General features: G+C 54.9%; 1 protein-coding gene across 10 annotated transcripts in view; it reads right to left on the bottom strand.

Moving 5' to 3' along the window:
- The window catches only part of LINGO1 (leucine rich repeat and Ig domain containing 1), a 210176-nt gene that overhangs the window by 78056 nt on the left and 109927 nt on the right, over positions 1-22193 (bottom strand). For 7 of the 10 annotated variants that reach the window (XM_070268862.1, XM_070268870.1, XM_070268891.1 and 4 more), the window contains one exon: positions 1095-1276. The exons of 1 other annotated variant lie outside the window; for it this stretch is intronic. The gene's annotated coding sequence lies outside the window, so the exon portion shown is untranslated. Of the gene's footprint in view, positions 1-1094; positions 1277-8407; positions 8672-22193 lie in introns of those variants that run through there. 2 more of the 10 variants (XM_005602899.4, XM_070268905.1) reach the window with 2 other exon arrangements.

Below are 22193 nucleotides of genomic sequence, written 5' to 3' on the forward strand. Positions count from 1 at the left end.
CCCTTTGTCTGGGGGTGATTCTGTGGTATGAGCTGTACTCCAGAGCTCCCTGGACCAGCCCACAGCTAGACCTTACCTGAGACCACAGCCTCATGGGGCTTCCATTCCCATCCCAGTCTCTGTCTTCCTCCCTTCTCCCAAGAGTCAACCCTCAAAAAATCTCATGTACACAAATCCTTGTCTCAGGCTCTGCTTCTAGGGATCCCGACTGATGAGGCTCCCTCCTTAGTTCCTCCCATGTTTGAAGAAAGCAGGGTTTTCCCAAACTCCCTGGGAGGGAAGGGGCAGAGGACACGGTTTACTGAGCACCTGCTGGATGTCAGTGCTTTCTATCCATCAGTCCAGACAGCTCCACGGCACCCCTGCCAGGAGACCTTCATCATCAGGCGAGGAAGCTGAGGTTCAGAGAGGAACAGGGATTTGCCCAAGGACACACAGCATGTCCATATCCATCTAGGAATGCCCTCAGCGCTGGGCAGACACTGTCTATAACGATCATTTGTTATTTGCCTCCTCCAGTTGAGAGTATCTCTTTCCTGCCAGCAGAACCCCAAACTTCCTTTGGGGAAACACCCTCCCCTCATTCCTGGTCACATGGTTGGGGAAAGATGGCCCCTGGCCCCCAGTCCATCTATGTTTCCAAGCCCTGTAGATACAGTTAAATAATCAAGATGATCCAAATCCTGCAATAGGGCATAAGAGATCAACTCCAGGGCTTTTGTTTGTTCTATAGGGAAAGCAGATTTTTGCCTCCAACCCCGACTCCAGATTCAAACCTAGAAACTGTTGGCAAACATCTTGTAACCATATCATGTGAAATGCCACTGGGAGTGGAACCATCACCAAGGAAGAAGAGCAGAGGAATACAGACAGAAACCAGGTCCTGGTCACATTGAACTACTGGATCAAACCCTGCCTGAAGCCCATACAAATGCTGGCACTGCAGTTACATGAGCCAATCATTTCATTTTATTGAAATAGGTTTTTTACTACTTGCAACCAAAGATATTATTCAGAAACACTTCCTGTTCTAGGGACCGAGAAGGTTTAGATCCCCAGAGCCAGGGAGTGCGCAGCTTACAGATGCCACCTACCGTGACTGCTACTGTGCCCTGTTGAGTCCTGAAGCTTGAGGAGTCCCCTCAGCCCAGACTGGGGTGAGGAATAGGCTTGGGAGCTGGTCCAGGGGCTGGACAGGGCCAGAGCCCTGGAGATGCGGACGGGAGGCTGTGTGGCCCCAAAGACTCAAGGCAGCCAGCACATGGGCAAGGGATCCCTAGAAAACAAGAGAAGCAAGAGTGAGCAGTATGGTTCATTTGGGGAACAGAGGGGCATTTGGACACAGAGGGCAGGGCAGACAGTGGCCACAACTTGGCAAAGGTGAGACCAAAGTCAGCTAAGTTTGTTTTCACTCCCTCACACCTTGCATCTTACTTCCCTCATTTACTGCCCCTCCCCCCACCTCCCTCTCACCCTGGAGTACCTCCAGGCTGCAGGAAAGCACCTGCAGGAGGCATTCCCTCTGAAGTGAATGGCGGGCTGGGGGCAGGTATGGCCGGGGTCCACGTGCTGTGGCCAGCGAGTGTGTTTGGTATGGGGGAGGGGAGGGGGCTGGCTTCCCCCTCAGTGCTGAGGACTCATTTTTCACAGTTCCTCTTCCAGTGAGGACCCAGAACTGGGCCAAGGGCCTGAGGCAGCCACAGTAGGACAACCACAAGCTGAGTGAGGCAGCCGTGTTCTCTGGCCTCCAGTCCAGCCTTCTAACAGAATCCTGGGGAGGACAGTGCCTAACTCAGGAAGGAGTGGGGGTGTTCCAGGGCTGGCAGAGAGCAGGGTAGGCCCTCCAGTGCCCTCTGTCTGAGGACTCAGGGGACAACCTACTCCGCCTTCACTCCAGCTTCCTCAGGCATGGCCCTGGCTGGGGGCCACCCCTCGTGGGCCCACACTCACCCCCAGCCTCTCTCTGAGGCCAAGTTGGGCCTTTGGGGGGAGAAACCGGTGTGGATATTTCAGACGCAGGACACTTCCAGAGGTCCTGGCCTTGGAAAGTCAGTAGGCCTCTTCAGCCCCTTAATGAGTCCTCTGCGCCAAGGGCTGCTGTCATCTTTCTTGGCTCCATAAAAAGGCAGGATGACAGAGGTTCCGAATCACAGCACGTTAGGGCTGACTGGATCTCGAGAAATGTCTCTAACCCAGTAGAGCTTTCAGCAATGATGGAAACATTCTATACCCGTGCCACCCAATATGGTAGGCACTAGCCACAATTAAATCGACATAGGCACATGTGGCTAGTGGCTACCATAGTGGACAGCACAGTTGTGGATAAACCTTTGTCCAGGCCCTGGCCGCAATACATGGAGAAAACTGGGGTGCAGAAGGGAAAGGGATTTGCCCAAGGTCACACAGTGAGAGTGGCACAGGCAAAACCAGAACCTAGTTCCTTTGACTCCTTGTCCCAGCTCTCCACAGCGCCCACTGTCCCTCCCACACTGGCCTTACGACTGCCCATCGTGCTCAGTACTGTTGCACTAGATGCCCTGCTTTTCCCATCATGCTCACCACTGTCACACTGTCTCAGTGCCCTCCCCGCAATGCTGCCACTCCTGGGACCGGGTACCAGGCCTTTGAAGGTACCTACTTCTCCCAGCCACTGCTGCTAGCACAGCCCTCAGCCCTCCAGCAAAGCAGCCTCAATGAATGTCCCTGAGGTTGCCTGGGAAATTCATCCATCAGAGGGGAAGTGCTCCAGGCACAGAGCTGTTCACTGCAGGGTTATTTATAACAGCAAAGTGCTGGAAGCTGCCTAAATATCCCATAATAGAGATGACAAAGGGCATCGAGACACCTCTGCTCAATGGAATATTACACAGCCATTAAAAATGATAAACACAGGACTGGTAGCAACATGGAGCAATGTTTGCCTAACAATATTGAGGGAGAAAATTGGGAAGATGGATGAAGGTGGGGGCCGGTTGGAGCAGCGTGCACAGCTCCACGCTCACTGAGCCCACTCGCCTCCATCACCCCTGACACACAGTGCAGCATCGCAGGGTCCAGATTGCATAGACCTTCTCCAGGTGGAGATGCTGAGGCTGAAGAAGCCACACACACACACACACACACGCACACCCGGTTACATGGGGAGTAAGGGCAGAGTTGGGGCTCAAACTCTGATTTCTGACTCAGGACAGAGTTCCATAGCTGCCTCTTGGGGCATTATGGGTGCCCTTCTTTTGTATTTATTTACTTCTCTTATTTAACAAAAACATGCTCAGTGCCAGGCATCTTCACAAAGGCTTTATAAATGTTGACTCAAGTAATCTGCACAACTGTAAGAGGGAGCGATTATTACACACTTATTTTTTGGATGAGGAAACTGAGGCACAGAGAGATTAAGTAACTTGCCCAAGGTCAAGGGCCTCTTCCACTTTCCACACATTCTGCAAGCTTCCGGTACTGTCTTCACAGGAAAGGGCACTCGGGCAGGGAGGGGACAGTTGTTGCCTAGAGGTGGTGCAAACACAGGTGTGCACGTGTATGTGTGTATGTTTTCTCTTTTTAATTTCATGAAAATTCTTTTTGTAGAAATTAAAAGAAAAAAGTTCAAGAAATAAAATAAATGTGTCAAAATTTTTTAAAAAGCAAGCGCATACACAAAAATGAAAACGTGTCAGATTGAAGCTATGTATGCATTCAAGAGACCTCAGCTGTGAACGTAATTTACCTCCTGGCAGCAAAGCTCACACCTCCAGCCTTTCCTGCCCATTCCCCGCCCCTGGACCACTCGCTCCCGCCTGGGAGAGATCCTTGCCTCCTGGGGCAGCGGGAAGCAGCCCTGCATGGAGGTGGACCTCCATAAACACCGCCCAGCCTCCCAGCACAGCACAGCAGGCCAGAAGGCAGGCCAAGGAGGCCCTGCCACCTGCGGCGCTCCTGCCGGGGGCCAGGGCTGACCTCGAGAGGCCACAGCACCCAGGCCTCTGCCTTCAGCCCCAGGTAGCCCCGTTCCACAGGTAGAGAGAGTAACCGAGGCCCAAGAGATAAAAGGCCAGAGGTCACACTGCTGCTGAACAGGGAAACATGCGTGTGCACAGGTGTATGGCCCACATGTACACGTTTGTGTCTCCCATGCACGCAGTGCTTCAGGCCCAGGCACCTCCAAGCCTCTCATTAGCAGAGCAGATGATTCCCAGTTTACATACGCGCACACACACACACATACAATTGTCACATTATTGACTGCTACTATAGCCACAATTGCAAAATCTACTATTTCTCCTTTACATGTTTCTGCGTTATTTTTCATTCATTCACCAAATACTTATTGGGCACTTGCTAGATGCTGGTGTATTATAGGTACTGGGGACTCAGTGGGTACAAGACACACAAGTTTTGTGCTCTCCTGTGGACAGGGGTACAGACGATAAGCAAATAAACAAACAAGATAATTCCCAAGAGTGACCAGGACAATTAATCAAACCTGGTAACGTGAGAGAGCATCCCCGGGTGGGGCCAGGGGTTACTGCAGCTGGAGGATCAGGGAAGAGGTCACGTCTGAATTTATGCCGGTATGATAAGAAATCAGCCCAGCCTGGAGCAGGAGTTGTAGGGCCCGGAGCAGAGGCAGGAGGGAGCCTGATGTTTCTGCAGAGCAGCAGGTAGGCCAGGTGCTGGGCCAAGGTGGGCCAAGGCGGGGCAACTGCCAGGAGTGAGGCAGAGGGAGGCTGGGCCCTCAGAGCCAGGCAAGGGCTTCAGACTTCATCCCAATGAATGCAAATGAGAAGCCACTGAAGGGTTCTAACCAGGGAAGGGCTGCGACGTTTTCTTCACTGTGAAAAGTTCCGCCAGAGCTGCTGAGCGGAGACAGGATGGAAGGGGAGCAGGCACAGGAGCAGGGGACCAATTGCCCAAGACAAAGAAACGAGGCTCAGGCCACGGTGAGGGAAGGACTAGACAGATTCAGGATCTACGCTGTAGCGGAACCAGCTCCTCAGCAGTTGGCTGATGAGCTGGATCTGAGGGGGTAAGGTAAGAAAAGGAACAAGGATGACTCCTAGATCTTCTCCACAGACACGTACTGCTTTACACACAGGCCTTCCAAACCAAAAATATCTGTTAAAAATAACACAGCAGATGAGCCACCCATGGAGACCTTTGGGTCTCACATCCCTCCGGGGTACATCTTTCTTCCCGGAGCCTCCACTCTGTCCCCTGGTCCTGTGTGTGGCACGTAGGGAGGGACAGGGAGATTGGCACTACCCTCAGGCTGACAGGAGACAAGATTGTCCAAAAAGGACAGGACAGGGTGAGAGAGGGTGCAGAGGGGCTGGTGCAGAGCAGACCCCCAGAACACTCTTGTTGAAGAACGTGCTGGCTGAACCTGTGAGAAGTTGTAGGAGGGGACACAGGCATGGGGCACAGCATCTGGGAAAAGCAAGAGTTTGAGGGTAGGACCATCCTGGTGTGAGTCTTGGCTCTGCCCTTGTAGCTGTGGGGCCCTGGGTAAGTTACTCCACTTTCCACGGCTCAGCTCCCTCATCTTCCAAGCGGTACCACAATCCTCCCACATAAAGTTGTGATGAAGATTCAGAGAAATGATGTATGTCAAGAGCTGGCATTTATACATATTAGCATCCCTCCCCTTTTGTCTTAAAAAAGGGACTAAAACAGCCAATTTGTGCTTACACTGGTAAGTTTCAGATCCATTCAAATAGAAATTCCAGAAGCGCTGCACAGAGCACCAGGAAGACAATGGCAAGTTTGAGGAGTTCACTACCAGAGAGTCTTGTAGAAGAACTGTGTGTCCCCTCCTGGCTGCTCAAAAGGGTGATGTGCTCTCCAGCTGGCCATGAGCCAGGCCCTCGTGACATCCTTGTGGACGAGACAGAAAACTATGGCCAGGTTTCCCAGGGGTTAGCTAAATAACCACGTCTAAGAATGTGGCAGAGTGGGTCAGACTGGCCCCCAGGGTGGATTCTCACTGGCATCGGCAGGGCTGGTCCTTGGCCCTGCCTGGAACCACTTTTTTGGCAGAGACCAGGATGGAGACTTGAAGGTAGGTCCAGCCTGGGAGGGGTCAATCAGGGAGGCAGGTCCCCTGTTCAAAGCCTTCCACTTGCCCTGCGAATAGGCCAAAGTGGACAAGAGGGAGTTACTACAATCTGGGTGAGTTCTGTGAGTAGCTCCAAGAACAAGCGACACAGACACAGACAGGTAGTCGTGGCCTCTCTGGAGCCTGGTGGCCAGGAGACATGGGGGCTGGGTGAGCCAGCCGCTCCAGCTCTGGAGATGGTGCTGCCACCTCTAGACAGCCATGCCCAGTCACTGATGTACCTGTCTCAAAGGTCTTTGATAAAGTGGAGTCTGCTCACAGGGGCCTTGACAAGAAGAGGTGGGCTTAGAACCCACATTCCCTAGGGAAGCCTCAGGGACCTGGTCAGGACTTCAGGTGCCTGACGAGACAGGTGGCATTTATGAGCCTAGAGAGCAGAGCTAGGCCTGGTGAGAAAAGATTCCAAGGAGATAAATCTCTGTTCAGCATGAGGAATAGTGAGCTCCCTGTCCCCGGGAGCATGCAAGCAGAGGTCTGAGACCCACGTATGTTGAGCGGGGATTTGTACTACATTAGGAGGCTGCTTTCAGCTGTAAGTTTCTTTAATTCTATCACTATATGAATCAGGGCTAGATTGTGTGGATCAAAAGGGGTGTTACAGAGAGTGAAGGGAAGGCAAGGTAATACCCAGAATCATAGTTATTATTACTCCGTTATAGATCACTGAACAGCCCCATCTATTTTCTAACTGGATCTTCCACCCACCCCATGAGGCATAGAGGGCAAGATGCTTAACCTCATTTAGCAGATGAGGAAACTGAGGCCCAGAGAGGAAATGGGACCAGCCCAGGGTCCCACAGCATGTCAGCCCCAGATTCCCCCTATGGCCCCACACCTAGGGGCCTTCCCCTCCTGTACTCCCAAAGGCCATCCAACCAGCCCTGCCCCAGAAGGAGCAGGAATCTCGCCTTCACCCCAGCTTCCATCCAGCTGCCAAGACTCCCCAGCCCTGAAGGTTAGAGGCTCTCTTTGTCCACCCCCCTCAAAACCTGGGATAGGGGGATCCCAACCCAGAAGTCTTCTCCTCCCAGGTTACACAGGTCCTGCTCTTCCACCCTCTCTTCTTCCCCTGGGAGTCCTGCCACGGCCCCTTAAGTCGATCCCTTCAAACCAGACCCAGGAGCAGACACTAGGCTTTACCCAGGAAACGACCTCAAGGAGAAGGGTCCCTCCAGCTTGGCCTCATTCTTCCCCCTCACATCTACCCAGGCGGCTTGTGATCAAGGGAACAAGAGCCCACCTTCCAGGTGCCCCTCCTGACCACTTGCACCTTTCCTGGCCAGAGGGGCAGAGAGAGGGCATCTGGCAGGAGGAGTGGGAGCATCACCCAGCATACTGGGATCACTGAGGCAGGGACAGCTGCCACCCCCACACCACTCCTCACCACATCACACAGGGACCCTTCAGGACACCCTTGTGAGGCAAGGGGAAGCCCCTCACTTTATAGGTGAGGGACGAAGTCTCGGAGAGATTAAGGAAGTTGCTCAAATTCAAAATATTAAATTGAACAGAAACAGCTTATAAGTCCTGGAGCCAGGATTTGAACCAACGAGAGGCTGATTCCAAATAGCCAGTGTTCTCCATACTCCCTGCTGCCTCCACAGAAGTGCAAGGCAGCTCAAGTCGGCAGCCAGAAGAGCAGATGAAAGGGAGGCAGAGGGTGGCAGAGAGAGGGAGAGAGAAGGGCAGACAAAGACAAGACAGAGCAGCAGGAACAGACAATTGACAAGTGGGCCCTGCCGGGGCCAGAAGGAGGCAGCTCCAGAAGCTGCCCTCTTGACCAATGAAAGGCCCTCAAGTGCCACCTCTGCTGCCATCTGCCCCTCCAATCTAGCCACTAGTGTTCCCTGGGTCCTTCCCTGGATGCCCAGGCCCAAGGAGACCCCAGTCATTGAGGGAGTCAGGCCAGACCCCTGTGGGCCAGTCCTGGGGCAGGGAGGTGGGCTGAGGGAGTAGGGGGGCCAGTTCTGGCCCCGGACAAAGCCATCTGCCCAGCATTTGTCTGCCTATACCCAGCTAGAAGGTCCAGCTGCCCAGACAGACCACCAGGTGCAGCACACCTGCCAGCCCCACACGGCTGTGGGAGTGTACTGGGCCAGCCAGGTGTTCCCATGCCCCGTTGGCAGCTGAACACAATTGGCCTGTCCCCAGAGCATGCATGGTTTAAGCAACAGCCTCTTGACTGAATATTTAAGAAGAAAAACACCTTTTTTTTTTTTTAAAGAAAGAGAGAGAAAGGGAGGGAGGAGGAAGCCAGCAAAGGAGGGGGAGGGAAGGAGGAAGGGAGAAACCTACCCCATCACTGCAGTCAAGGTCACAGGCACCATCGCGGGGCAGGCGCGGGCAAGGAGCCTTTAATCTGGGAGTTCAGGCTGAGGAAACTAAACGCTTGAAGCCGGAGTACATTACTGCCCTGAATGATCTGTCGGCTTCTATTAGGCTAAATATCTCTGTATAATGGGGAATTATCCTCTGAAAAGGCAAACTGCCGGCCTCTCCGGGGAGGGGGCAGCGGGAACCTCTCATCGTGAGGGCTCTCCCACGAGGGGAGGGAAGAACAGGACCAGCTAGGAAAGCCACCCCCCACCCCCACCCCCTCCCCGGAAAGTCACAGTGAGCAGCTGTTTGATGCTTGTGGTGGGCGCCAGCCTCCCTCCCCCCAGACTCTCCTTTGCTCCCTCCACTTAGGAGCTAAAAAGATGCCCGACCTGGGGTCGAGGCCTGACAGTGCCTCGGGGACAGCGGGTGGCCCTGGGTGCATCCCTGAGCCTCTTGAAATCTCTGTCTCCCTGTCTGTTAGATGGAGCTAATCATATCCACCAAAGGCCGTGCTGCGGGGCTGCAGCTGGCACAGAGCCCAGCACAGAGCAGGCACCCAGGACAGTTTTGCTCACGCTGCTCTGCCCACCGGTGAGGACCTCCTCCCCCTCGTCCTTACTGGCCCCCTTAGGGCAGCACCACCTCTACCAGAAAACCCTCCCTGACCCCCACCCACAGGTATCTCCTACAGCCAGAACCCCTCCTTCTGGGCCTCCCAGCTTCCCGTTTTTGTGTACATGTGGGTCTTCAGCCTTAAGGGTCCCCACTGAGCGAGGCAGCATTTCCTCCTTCCCACCCTCTCCAGACCCCCTCCCACACCCAGTACTGGGCACCTTGGAGTCTGCCCGGATCTGCAGGCTTGGAGACAGGGGTTGGCAGAAACCAGGAGCAGAGGTGGTAGCACCTCAGGCCTGGGCTGGGTCCAGTGAAGGGTGACACTCATGGGAAGACAGTCAGCGCCAGGTAAGCCGGGCCAGGAAAACAGAAATCCCAGGACATGAGTCTGCGAGAGCAAAGTGGCGGCCGGACCATCCATAGGCCTGGGGCCAGGTCAGAAGAGCATAGAAGACCATGCTAGGAGCCATTCTAGGACAGTGCCGACAGCCTCATGGGCCGCTCAGAAAGGAAGGCCTCCCCAGCAGGTAGAGGCATGCTGTGCTGCCCACTGCCCACTGTAGGTCCAAGGGTCAGCCCAGAGTCCCCACCACCTGGCAGGCAGCTTGTTCATTGATTCATTCATTCATTCATTCAGCAAATGTTCTCTAATGCTTTCTGTGAACTAAAGGTACAAAAATGCCAAGACCCTGCATCAGGGGGCTCACAGTCCAGTGGGACAAGTTGAGGGAGGAGTTGGGGGCCACAGGGAGATAAGAGACAACAGCAACTCAGGCTTGTGTGAGAGCTGGAGCTCAAAGAGCTGTGGGAACAGCGTAGGGGAGCATCCAATCCAGGGTTGGGGGTCAGGGAAAGCTTCCAAGGGAAGGCATCTTTGAGAAGAGTCTTGAAGGAAAAGGAGTTGGGTTTGAAAGCGGAGGGGAAAGATATTGCAGGCAGAGGGGCGACCTGTGCCAAGGCCCAGGGGCAGGAACAGTGGGCTGGAGAGGGAGACAGCCCCCCCACCCCCCAACCAGGGAGGGCCTTGTGTGCACAACTCAGGGGCTTGCTCTTATCTCAAGAGCCATGGGGGGCCTGAAGGGTTTAAGTGGGGAGTGACAGGGTCTGATCTGTGCTTCAGAAAGATCACTCCAGCTGCCACCGGGTGGAGGATAGATCATGCGGGAGAGGAGGCAGTGACCCAAGTTATGACTGAAGCAGTGGCCGGGGGAGAGATGATGGGGCCTGAGCGGGAAAGGGATGGAGAGGAGGGGTGGATACAAAAGGTCTGTGGGAGGCAGAATCTGCAGAGTGAGGGCAGTGGTTATAATACCAACAGAGGAACATCACCCTGAGCATCACGGATGCTCTCATCCAAACAACACCGTCACACTTTGCAAAGCCCTTTTAAATCCACTAGTTACTTTGATCTGCACAACACTCAGGTGAGGCAGACAGGCCAGGGATTACTTACTTAGTTCATTAATTCAGCAGAATTTGTTGAGTGCCCACTATGTTGCAGGCCCCACTCAACAGAAAGGGAAACTGAGACCCAGAAGTGCCACCCAAGAAGTTCCACAGCCACATGGGGTAAGTGGAAGTCCAGGGCTACTGTCAGCCTCCATTAGCGAGAGGTGGTAGAGAGCTTCCATTTTGGCCCAAGAGACTTCAGGGGTGACCAGGAATGGCGACTGGCTTAGGGGACCCAGAGATCCTCCAGATCTGGTGAACAGGTAAGGGCAGAGGCCAGTTGGGAGCTGCGGGAAGGGGATGCCTGACAGCGGGGGCTTATTGTGGGCGGGGGCAGGGATGAGCCTCAGTCTGGAGTAGAAGCAACTATTCCTCCAAGACAGGATGAAAGCCAGAGAGAAAGTGTGAGGTGGAAGGAGGCAAGTTCACGGTAGAGGGCACTCACCTCCTCTGTGGGCAGGAGGCGGGAAGGGCGGGAGGGGCACAGGTGGGGAATGGCAGGGCCATCAGGCCCACCTGAGGACAGGAGGGGGCATGAGGGCAGGGCCAAGGGGGAGAAGGGTCAGGGAGGACACACCAGGAGGACCCAGAGCTGGGCTGGGCCCTCTAAGGTGGCTGTAGGGAGAGGGGAGCGGCAGGGCTGAGCTAGGGGAGGGGCAGAGGGCAGGGAGCCCCAGGAGGGAGGAGCAGCCCCATGACTGCAATGGCCTCAAGCTGCCCTGTGCTCAAGGCGAGCTAACAACCTCCTCAGAGTGCGGGCTCCCAAGGGCCCAGCCACGTGTCAGGAAAAGCTGAGAGCAGCCTGTCTCCACACCCCTGCTACCACTGATGAGAACCACCTGGTCAGTTCAGGAGCGGCTCCTCTCCTCCAGTTTCCTGTCACAAAGCAGGCCTTAAGGCCAACACATCCACATGGAGCATTCAGCATTCCGCAGCAGGCTCCTCACTTCCCTGGGCCCTACTCTCCTCATCAGTAAACCAGGGCGGCCTCCACCTCTGCAGGTGGTCAAGTCAGGAGAGAACCACCCGGTGCTAGGCACACAGTAGGTGTGCCTACTGTGCACAGTAGGCAGGGGATGACTGTCCCTTGCCCCTCCCTGGTGGCAGGGCCTCTTGGACTCCAGTCCTCACAGCATCCCCAGTGCCTCACACACACTTTTGCTCAATTAACTTTTACTGACTTGAGTTTAACCACTAATCAGCTAGTAGTGATGTGAGGAGGTCAGAATTCTGCCCACTGGACCTGGTGGGGAAGGGGCTGACAGGAAGGAGGACATTGCAGGAAAACATGGCAGATGCCCCAGGGAGCAGGCGAGAAGATACAGCAGATGCCAAGGTCACTGGGGCAGAGGCCCTGCTCTCACCACACACATTAGCACTCCTCAATAATTCAGCAGGCCTGCAGGGGAGCCAGTGCGGAGAATGAGCGCTAGCGGTGGGGCGCACCCAAGTGGAGGGTCCCTGGGCAGAGGGGCCTCCTGGGCTCAGCCTCCTCATGGCACCCACAGCATTGGAGAGAAACGGAAATAAGTCAAAAAAGAAGGAGAGCCACTTAGGGGAGAAGGGGCAGAGCCTGGATGCCTTCACAGAGGTAGTGGCTTTTCAGCTGCTCTGGGCCTCACACTGCTCTTCTAGGAAGTAAGATGGCTCTACTCCTCCTCCTCTTACTACTACTAATAATAGCTGAAGCATTTGGGACACTCACTCTGTGCTAGGCTCCATGTGAGCACGTTGTGCCCAGAGAGATTGAGGCGGAGCTGAGGCCGAGCCTGCCCTCTCCTAGACTCCCTCTGGCTGGACTGGCTGTAGGTGAGGTGGGAGTCGCCAGTGGCCGAGGTCTGCAAGTTGCCCAGTGTTTTCAGCACCACTCAAAGTGGCCCCTCCTGAGCCTGGGTGAGTGGGGCAGGGGTGGGGGGAGGGAAACTTCCAGAGCCAGGTCAGAGGCAGCAAGGTCAGAGGTTACACAGTGGCTGGGGTGGCAGCTCTGTTTGACCCTCCCAGTGTTTAAAACACTGGTGCAGAGTGTGGCCTAAACCTGCAGCTTCCCCCTTCCTGTCTTCCACAGGGCCGACGTCACCCACAGACCAGGTTCCAGAAGCTCTTGGGCTCTAACAGGCAGAATGGAGGAAGAGGAAAAGAGGAAGGACAAAAGCAGCAGTGGTTGCCACTCCATGCATCTCCCACACTGAGACTGTCTGATAACGCTGGGCAGTAGGTGTTATCACTCCCACTCGACGAGGAAACAGGCCCCAGGGGGTTATGTCCCTGGCCCAAGGTCACAGATGGGAATGGCCGAGCTGGGACTCACACCCAGGACTGTCTGGTTCTAGTGGACAAGGAGATGCCAAAGGCTGAAGGGCACACAGGGCTGAAGTTGAAGGGTATTTCAGGCATCAACAGCAGGACTGGGCAGGGCCTTTGGGGGTGAACTCTTCTGGGCTCCTCTCCCAGTAGCTGCAAGTTGTCCCAAGCCCAGGGCTCAGGTCGTTGGGCAGTTTGAGAAGATGAGGAGATAAGAGGCAGGGGAGGGTGAGAGAGGCCTCTCCTTTGGCTTCAAGCAGCCCTCTGCCCTACTCCACCCCTGCCGGAAATCATCTCATCTCCCTGGTGAGATGGGGCACCTAGGAGGCCTGATATTGCCAACGGGGCTTGAGAAGGACTTTGCATGAGGCCTGGGGGGATGAGGGTGTCTTTAAAGAGAGATGAAAGCTCAGCCCAGCTAGGACAAGGCTACCTGTGGGCTGAGGCTAGTGGGGGTGGAGGGGTCAGGAAGGCCCAAGAGAACAGGTGCCTGGAATCCCTCTATTAGAGCATCATTCCTTTGAGTCCTCAAAGGTGTTTGGTTTCCACAAGGCTCTTCAGCCTGGGAGAGGCACCATCTGGGAATATTGGCAATGGGAGGTAGGACCCTGGGGTTCTGGTGCCCCACCTCTACTAACTTGTCTTTCTTGGCGCAAGTGTCTTCCCCTCTCTGGTCCCCAGCTGCTCTATCTTAAACATGAGGTGTCCAGGCCTAAAGGCTGGGGGACACCTAAGAGGGGTGGTGACACTCCAGACAAGCCAACCCTCCCAATGCCTATATTGACCGTATGCAGGCTGTGTGCTCAGCACGACTCTCCATGGCCTTCAATAAGGCCACGATGCGAGTATTGGTACTCCAATTTTCTAGGTGAGCAAACTGAGGCTCAGACATGAGAAGGGACACTCCAAGGTGTCCAGGAAGAACTGTGGACAAGCCCCGTGGGTGCAGTCTCATTCCGCACCATGGACAGCTCTTGGCTGCTGCCTTCTTAACCACCACTCACTCACTACCCCCACCCCCCACACCTTTAATTATGCCTGCTTTTCCCAATGCCCTCTTCCTGCCTAAACTTCACCCAGCTTTCCTTGACTATTCCAGCTGCACTGATCTTTCCTGGGCTCCTGGCATGGTTGTGATCTGTGCCCACAGCACTGAGACCTAATGTAGTGCTTGCTCCCTTTTACTTTTGACTTAAATCTCATTCTCTCAGCAGTTCCTTGAGGGCAGGAAACTGTCTCCCTCTCTCTTTTCTATGCCACAGTCTGGGCACACAGAGGGGCTGGTGGAAACCCGCTGGCTTTAGATCAGGGAGATGTGGGAGAGAATTGGGTTGGAAAACTCTACACTCTACCTAATGAGCTTCAGATTCTTCAGCTGGGACATGAGATGATCCTGTCCATCTCATAGGCCTGCCGGGGTTTACATAACAGAGTGCAGACAAGCCACGCAAGGGGCTACTGCCCCTCATGTCAGTGCGGCCTCCTGCTGACCGCCCTCAGTCCCCTCACTCCTGGTACTTCACTCAAATTCTGGACTACTTCTCCCCATGAAATTTTCTAAGTGAGTCAGAAATGGGCGGATTCTTGTCACTGGGACATGTCTGAGGCTAGTAGAGGGCTCAAGAAGGCCCAAGAGAACAGGTGTCCCAGTGCTTGGAGTCCCACCATTAGGATATGATTCCTCTGTGTGTTCCTGAGTGTTCAGTTTATATAATGGTTTTGAGAGAGAAAACCCTTAGGAATATTGGCAGTAGGAGGTAGACCCTGGGGTTCTAGGCCCTCTTCTCTACTAACATACTGTATGTCTTGGCACAGTGTCTTCCCCTCTGTGGCCCTCAGTTGTCCCATCTGCAACATGAGATGTCCAGGCCTACAGGAGGTGGGGTGGCCTCTTCCCACCACTTCCTGGAAGCAACAGATGGAAATGCCTATAGAGGTGATGTCAGGGGTACTGGGAAGCACCCCCAAAGCACTCAAATCCAGGACCACGATGCCGAGATGCCTCCACATGGACTGCCACATTCCTTTACCCCTGGGATTTATGGGTCCCTGGAGACAGGCTCCGCCCCTTCCCAGCCCCGTAAGGACAGGACCTGCCTTCACACCTTGGACCTCACAGCCCCCAATCTAGATGGAAAAAGGAATAAGGTTGCACAGGGGGACCTGGGCAGGAAGAGCTCTGCTGAGGGCCCCCTGGGCGCCCAGGAGGGACACTGAGGAAGCCTGCAAAGGGGGAAAGGGACAGAGAGTTTGTATCCTGACTCCACCACTTAACTAGCTGGGTGACCACAGAAAGTCATTTCTCCTCTTTGAGTTCCAGTTTCCTAATATCTAAAATGGGGACAATAATACCCATTTTCAGGGGCCCATACAGTGCGTGGATTGTGGCAAGTTCTGGAGAAACTACAGACGTTAGGACCAGATTCTTGACCAGGGTTTTGGGATTTTTCACATTAAGGCCCAAAGTGGGTGAGTGTCAGCCCTGGACACTTAAATACCCGGCCTCATGGGGGAGATGAGCACTGGGAGCTGAGAGCGCGTGAGGATAGCAGGGTATGAAACGGCCCCAGCGGAGCTCCAGCTAGAGAACCAGGCTGAGCCCTGACCTTGCTCACACAGTGACTACTGACCCATTTCATACACTGAGCCCCGACCCTGCTCACACACTGAGCCCCGACCCTGCTTACACACTGAGCCCCGACTCTGCTCACACACTGAGCCCTGAGTCTGCTCACACTCTCAGTCCTGACCCAGCTCACACACTGAGTCCTGACACAGTCCCCAGCTACTGTGGCCAGTCCACACCAGAGACCAATGTGATAGTCAGCCCTGAGGAGGGTTACCAGGCTCCCACCTTCTTTTAGGAAAGCTGCTGGTTAATCTTCATTGTATGAACTGGCTCATTCTGGCAGGGAGGAGGCAGGAGGCTGTGGGCTCAGTGTGTGGCCCCCAGCCCTTTGCCTCTCGTGTCGACACCCCCCACACACACCTTCCTTTTGTGCTGCTGGTATCTGACTCAAGGTGCCCCCACACACACCCCAGCCCCGCTTCCATCGCCCCAGGCACATTTTCTAGGCCCCATGGCCAGTTTTGTTCCCTGACCACAACTTCACAACTCAAACTTTTGGGATGTGTTTCTGCTCCCACCTCAGAAGGTGGAGATCCTAGAATGCCTGAGGGAAAAGGCCTTAGGCCTCACTCATTCACCAGGCTCACTGTCCAGGTAGGGACACTGAGGTCACTGGGGTGAATGGCAGCCCCAGGACTCCCATCCCAGCCCAGGGCTTCTTCCACCCAGCCCTCTGGCTGCCAAGGGGTTTCCCTCCTCTCGGTGGCCCACCAGGCCAGCAGAGGAGGGGCCCCTGTTGATGGGGGCAGGTAAGTCCCAAGCCCCCTCGCACGTCCAGGAAGGCAGTAGGAGGTGGCAGAACCTCAGGGAGCCACTCTGTCCTGGGCTCCTCTGTCCTCAGAAAGCCCCAGCTCAGGGCTAATTTTAAACCTCTTCTCAGGCTGAGCAGTTGAAGTATTTTTCTAGATCCCCTCTGGCATAATGGGGCCACAGGGCTGACCTGCCCTGACCCTCCCCAGGGCAGCTGAGGCCTCCTGGCCCAGAGCCTTACAGTGTGATCCTAGGGGAGAGCCTATGACTGACTCCAGACACGGCCCTGGGCAAAGACCAAGGTGGCCACATTGGGAGACAACCTGCCCACCCACGCCTGAAATGTCACTGCTCACAACTCATCCTCTTGAGTAAAGCACTGCTCTTCCCAAACATAAGACTAGACAGGGTTCAGGGGCACACCTCTAGAGGTTACGGCTCTGGGTTCCTGTCTTGGCTCCAAGCACTACAGCTTGTGGCCTTTCTGAGTTCAGATCCCTCACCTAATATGTAAATAACAATAATATGTAAATCACATGATTGTTACAACCAAGATCCTGACATCCTTGCCATCTGCCCTGGGATGTCCCACAAACTCCTCATCCCTCATCTTCCCCCAAGCCTGCCCACTCTTCCTCGTCCAGTGCTCCTGCCTCTGTGAACGTCTCCACCATCGGCCCAGCCATGCAAGCCAGAAACCTGCGGGCCCTTGTGACTCCCCCCTCCTCACTCCCCCATCCAACCCAGGACAAGTCCTGAGTGTGTCTCAACCCAGCCTCCTCTCTGCCCGTCTGTCCTGGGCCAGGCCCACCCCCAGCCACTGAATCACACCCCCTGTCCTTGCGCCTCTCCACTCTGCTGCCCACACAGCAGCCAAGGCAGTGTGGGGAACCCAAATTAACTAATAAGCCTAAATTAAATTAGGTCCCTTCCCTGCCTAAAACCCTCTAGCAACTTCCTCTCTCTCTTAGAACAAACCCACCTACCCTCCCTGCCATGGTCCACAGACTCTGTCTAACCCAGCCCTGCCCTCCTCCCCTGACCCACCTCCTCCAGCTTCCTCCCCTCTAGCCCACGAGTTTCCTTCCAGCTCCTCCACACACCAGGCTTCCCCCAGGCATGCGATGTTCTCCTCCCCTCCTCACACACAGCTCCCTCCTCCTCATCCATCTGATTATGGGATAAGACACCTCCTAGGAGAAGTCCTCCCAGACTGCCCTGTCTCAGCCTGCCAGGAGCCTCCCCCACCTTGGCATTCTCTATCATTCCCTCATACTACTTGTCACAATTTGCAATTATACATCTATTTGTTTGTTTACTTGTTTATTATCCGTCCCCACACCCACCCCAACAAAAACTGTGAGCTTCACAAGGGAAGGGGCCATGGCTGCCTTGCTTAGCACTGTAGCCCCTGTGTTTAGCACAGGCCCCAGAGCACAGTGGTGCTCAGTAAACACAGATCCCCACCGAGGTTCCTCATTCAGGAGCAAACCCAAGAGTCCGCCCTCCCTGCTTCAGTCCCCGAAGACTTATCTGGAGTCCCAGAAGCAGACACCCAAATAAGACATGGCTCTGCTTCCCTGGCCCGTGACCATAGCTGTGGCTGTGCCAGGGTGCCATACAGATCCCCTGTGGGGGACAGCGCAGCTAGGGACCGAAACCATGCCAGGGGCTGGGCGTTCTCGCAGCAAACGGTTTCAGTAGGCAGCGGGCAGTGAGCAGGGACGCCAGGAAGGAATAGGATGTGTCCAATTTTCTGATGCTCCAGAAAAGAGAGAAACAAGAAAAACATCCCAGCTTGTCCCTCTGATTGTGCCGGTCTCAGTGCTGGGCTCTGGCAGGCACCTGAGCCGGACTCGGCAGCCCCAGCCGGGTCTGCCCTTTGTGGGGCACACTTCCTGCAGCAGGCCAGACTCAGGATAACTTGACCTCAGCTGGTGGCAAGTGGCTGGGAAGGGCTGGGTCTCACACGCACACATTCATTTGTGGACTCAGATCATGGAATTGAACCACTATGACCTCTCCTAGAAGTTCTGGCAAAGGAGGGAGCCAAACAGCATCTGTCGCCTAGGATTTGGGGCACTCAGCATCTCTCAGCCTGAGCTCTCCAAACTTCTCCCACTCTGGTCCCTCCCAGAAACCCAGATTCTCACCCACCTGCCAGCAGGCTGTGGACGTCCAGTCACACTGTGACATCTTTGCTCTCTCTGTTTCCTCTGCCTGGAACGCCCTTCTTCATCGTCTCTGTCTACCCAAATTTCACCTGATCACATCCCACTTCTTACAGGAAGCGTTCCTGGCTCCCTAGCCCCATGGAGCTCCTATAGAAGCAGGACTCTGTTCCCACCACAGTTTCCCCAGGTGGAGGGCAGCACCCTTGAGAGATGGGATGGAGATATGGTGAGTGAAATGTGGAGTGGTGGCATCAAACCACGGCCATGTGTGTAGTGAGAGCCCAGTGCCTCCCACTCCTCAGCCAGCCTGTGCCTGGTCCTGGCCAGGCCCAGGGGCCAGACTTCAGGGAGGAGGAGAATGGAGGAAGAGGCAGCCTCTGCCCTCGGATGAGCCTCAGTCTTAGAGCCAGGCAGAGTCCCTGTCCCTAGGACTCACTGGTCTGATGAAGGGGACCTAGCCACCAGGTCTAACCTCCTATCATTCAGTCTCTGAACAATCTGTACCAGGCACCAGGCACTGCTTGAGCACTAGGAGGACCAGAGGGAGTGAGCCCAGCACGGTTCCCTGCGTGCCTCCCAGGAGAGACCACCACACAAATATGATTCCTTCAAGCTTACCTATTCAGGGCCTCGAGGGTTCTGGATGGTGCACAGGCGAGAGGGAGGAGAGCTCTGTGGTGGCAGTCTAGGGGCTGAAGGGGCACACAGCAGGGGCGCCCTAGACCAGATGAGGAGGGCTCAGGGATCCCTGAGACAGATGTCCCAGAGGAAGGGTGTGTGTGCTGAGATGTAGTGTTCTGACAGAGGCCAGAGGAAGAGTGCAGTGGCAGGGAGGGGCGGGGCTGGTATTAAGCCCCAGGCACCCTGTTCCTCCAGCCAGGGTCCTCATCACACAGACACTCCTCCCAGCTTCTGACCACCAGGTCTGTGGGGGAGGGAACTTGATCTGTCCCCATAGCTGTCCCATCACTGGCACAGCAGCCCCCCTCCCAAGTGAACCACTTTGTCAGGCTCCACGGATATCATTGATATTTCCACATGCCACTGTTCCCCTGGCCGTGGCCCACCTAACTAGTCAGTGGGGACCAAGGTGGTCCTGGGAACCTATCAGAATGCTGAAAACTGAAAAGGTCAGCACAGCAAAAAAGCCCCATCACGGGTACCTCCAGTGAGGGGCAGCCTGAGGACCTCTCTTCTCCTCCCACTGCAGCCCCCCACCCACATGCTGGTGATCTCAGGGGAGGAGGTGGCATGAGGAGCAGCCCTGGCTAAGCCAACAGCTCTGGCCTGGGCACAGCTGGGAAGGGGACCAAGAAAAGGGAAGCAGTCATCCCTGCCACCACATAACACACACACAGACACACACACACACAACCCCTGGGCTGGGGCGGGGGAGTGGGTATGGGGGAGGGAAAACACACCCACCCAGGGCCACTGCGGGACCCTGGGGAGCCATTCATTTTTTTTTTTTTTTAAAGATTTGGCACCTGAGCTAACAACTGTTGCCAATCTTTTTTTTTTTTTCTGCTTTATCTCCCCAACCCCTCCCCCACCCCGTACATAGTTGTATATCTTAGTTGCAGGTCATTCTAGTTGTGGCACGTGGGATGCTGCCTCAACGAGGCCTGACGAGCAGTGCCACGTCCGCGCCTAGGATCCGAACCGGCGAAACCCTGGGCTGCTGAAGCAGAGCGCGCGAACTTAACCACTCAGCCACGGGGCTGGCCCCAGGAGCTGTTCTTCACGTCACCAGAGCTGCCATGGCCAGCCTCTCCTGGGGAAAGGGAAGCGGCATGGAGTTACTTTCCATGACGCCCAGAGCACCAGGCATTCCACAGCTGGGGCCACAGCCCACACTCACCAAAGCCCTTGAAGCAGAAGCGATCCTGACCATTCTGCAGGTGAGGAAACTCAGCTCAGAAAGGCCACATAACTTGCCCAACATCACCCAGCCAGGAAGAGAAGAGCTTAAAATCAGGTCAGCGTTGGGGGCAGCAGGGATTTTAGCCAAACCCGAAGGAAATCCCTCTGCAGGTTGGACAGAGAGAAAGCTTGATCCCAGGAAGATGATCCCAGGAAGACAGATTGGGCTCCCTTCTCAGGAGGCTGTTGGGCAGAAGGACTGAGCAAGAAACTGAGGGCAAGGGCTGGACCTACTGGCCCCCGGGGTCCCACCTAGCTGTGATTTTCTGGGACCATGCTGCAGGCTCCACCAGCCTCTAGGAGGGTGTGCTCGGGAAGAGGCTGGACAGCCCCCGAGAATGGCTGGGGGAAGCTCTGGCCATCAGAGAGTGGGTACCCACCGGGGCCTGCCACCCCTACCCCAGCTGCTCTGCAGCTCTGCTCTCTCCTTGGGAGGCTCTGAGCTCCTGAGGCCACCAACAGAGACAAGGAGAACAGTCCCAGGAGAAATGGGGCCAGAGAGGATTAAGTCGGGGAGAGGAGGAGCTCAGCCCTAGTTGCCAAACCAGCCAGTGGTGAACCCTGGCCTATCGTTTGACAGTGCCAGGCACCAGCTCATCCAGAACCTCTGTCTTGTGCAAGGTAATTACAGTTCTTCCTATGTAATGAGGTGGTTTTTAAAGGCCATTCAAAAGAAATTTCCTATAATGAGGTGAAGGGGTTTATAGTGTTATGCATCAAGGCAGCTGGTAATTGGTGGGACCCGGACTGACTCCCAGAGTGGAGCAATGGGAGTTCCATGTGTAAAGCCCAGAAGAGTGGGCAGAGGGATGCCAAATGCCGAGAAGTAAGACGGACACTCTGCCAGAGAAGCTTCTGGGACACCAGCAGGCGTCTCTGTAGAGCAGGTGAGGGCGCAGAGGCTGACAGAGCTGGGGCTGGGCTGGGGGAGACCCCATGGGGGAGGTCACAGGGTGGAAGTCTGGGCTCAGGAGAAGGAAAGTGAATGTACTGGATGGAATTGTGTCCCAAAAATTCATGTCCACCTGGAACCTCAGAATGTGACTTTATTTAGAAACAGGGTAATAAGTAATTGCAAATGTAATTAGTAAAGATGAGGTCAAACTGGATTAGGATGGGTTCTGATGCAAGGACTGGTGTCTTTTTTAGAAAAGGGAAATCTGGACATACACACACACATGGAAGAATACACTGTGAAGATGGAGGTAGAGGTTGGAGTGAGGCATCCATGAATGAAGAATGCCAAAGATTGCTGGCAGTCACCAGAGGCTGGAAGAGACAAGAAAGCTCCTCTCCTAGAACCTTCAGAGAGCGTGACCCTGCCGGCACCTTGATTTCAGACTTCTAGTCTCCAAAACTGTATAAAAGCAATACATTTCTGTTATTTTTAAGCTGCCAGCAATTGTGGCAATTTGTTATGATGGCCCTAAGAAATTAAAATAATGACCATTCTAACAACTGCAAGTATTCAGCAATGGAAAAGGCAGCCTTGAAAGGTGGTGAGCACCCCACCTCCAGAGGTGTGCAAGTAAAGATGGAGTGTCTCCATTGCTCCAGCACGCTGAACAGCTGCCGGGGCAGGTTCACACTTGGCCCCCCATTTAACCTCACCGTATGCAGTCCAGGGAAGTGGACAGGACAGAGTTATCATTCTCATGCCACACATTTGGAAACTGAGGACCAGAGAAGGCAAATAACCTGCCCAAGAGCCCAAGGTGGCCAGTCAGTGCCAGCGTCAGGCCTGGAGTCCTGGAACCTGCTGCCAATCTGGGTCTCTTTCAAGGTCAGACTCATGACCCTGCGTCTTCCTTCCGCGCCTTCCCTGCGTCTACTCAACTGCAGTTCAACGTCCTGGAAGGCAGCGAAAAATCCACAGTCTCCCTGGACCCAGCAGCTTCAGACTGAAAGCGACTTCACTGCT

The sequence above is a fragment of the Equus caballus genome, chromosome 1 (assembly GCF_041296265.1).
Source record: "Equus caballus isolate H_3958 breed thoroughbred chromosome 1, TB-T2T, whole genome shotgun sequence".
Classification (NCBI taxonomy): Eukaryota; Metazoa; Chordata; class Mammalia; order Perissodactyla; family Equidae; genus Equus; species Equus caballus.